This window comes from Emiliania huxleyi, assembly GCF_000372725.1.
Source record: "Emiliania huxleyi CCMP1516 chromosome Unknown EMIHUscaffold_17, whole genome shotgun sequence".
NCBI lineage: Eukaryota > Haptophyta > Isochrysidales > Noelaerhabdaceae > Emiliania > Emiliania huxleyi.
In genome coordinates, this window is record NW_005200881.1 from 1,003,812 (window position 1) to 1,005,446 (window position 1,635).

A 1,635-nucleotide genomic window follows, 5' to 3' on the forward strand; every position below is an offset into this window, starting at 1 on the left:
CCCGGAGCGAGCACAGAGACGAGCCTGCGGCCAACATCGGCAGGCCGTGAAGAATTTAAGAGCGAAGATAGCCGGCTTCTCTCACAGCACCGTTAAAATCCCTGTGTGGTGGCGGCGTGCCGTCCTCCCATCCCTCCCTTGGGTTGTCTGTTTTCTTTCTTTCTTTTCTTTTCTCACAGCACCGGCGCAAGACAGCGGCACGCACCTGGGGTCGAGAGAGGACGGGGACAATCGAGTGATAAAGCTGGAGGGGACCCCGGGCCTTGATACGAACGCGACATGGGAGGAGGAGATACCCGAGCAAAATAAGATCACGAAGGACGCGGTGAGAAAGATGATGGAGAGACAGGAGAGGGAGCGACAGGAGGGGAGCCTCGGGGCGGATGAGACGTTGTTCCCAGAGGGGGCGCCCCAGAGACACATAAACTGGCAGAAAGAAGACTACGAGCTGTTTGTGGGACACGGATACGGGGCGAGCGCGATCAGAGTAGGGGAGCTACAGGAGGACCCCCTAACGCGCTTCTTGCTCCGATACGACGAATTTGAGACGGGGGGAGAGCTGACGGACGGCAACGGGAAGCGAATTAAGATGGGAAAAGACAGCGAGCCGCTGCGGTCGGGGAAGGGACGAGCCCTGAACGTGAAAGTAGCGCAGACATGCCTCGCGTTGCACGTCTCACACCAGTTCACACACTTTGCAGCGACGGACGGAGGAAAGGACCATGAAGACAAAATGGCGGAGGATGGAAAGCACGTGCCGAACCCTAGGGTGGCGTACGGCGTGTTCGAAGGACCGACACGATTCGGAAAGAGCGTCCCGGGAGACACACAGGTAAAGGATCCCAACGGAATCGGACCCTGTGAAGAAGGGGAGATACGGACAGCGTTTGGGGCGGGAATGTGGGGAGGAAAGCTGCCGAACATGTGGGAGCCGATAGACGCGGAGATGTACGCGATACTCGCATACTTACGCAAAATGGCGGTAAAAAAAGTCCGTCGGTGGAATATGACAAACTGTGACACATTTCGTTGAGTCAGTGCAGTCACATTTATTTTTTCACCGCCGCACCGGCTTCTTTTTCCTTCGCGGCAACGCGATGGCGGCAAGGCCTCTTTGCGCGCCCGCCTCGTCACGCAGAAGACCAACGGGCGTCGGACCGCGGTGAGACCGCGCCGCCCTCCGCGCCCGCCCGCGCCCGCAGCGTGAACACATACGCGCGTCCCTCGCCGCACGGAAACATACGCGCCAGCCGCGCACACAGCCTCACATGCAGCGCAGACCGCATGCCCGCGCCCTGGGCCGCCGACGACCCGGTCGGGCGGGCTGAGCGGCCGCCGCACACCACCAGGCAGGCGCGCGACCACCCACAGCACGCCGCAGCCCACCGCGCAGCCCTGCCAGCCAAGCCTGCGCCTCCCAGCTGCACAAACAGGGCGCACAACAGAATACAGCACACAGCACACACCGGCGGCGCGCGCGCAGCACACGCAGACGCGCGCGCGACCGCAACACGCACACGTACACAGCACGCGCGCGTCGCACGCCAGCGCAGCGCCACACACAGAGCACACTTCCCATCAGCAGCAGCAGCCTGCCACAATCCACATCTCACACACGCGCGCACACACTCCCGG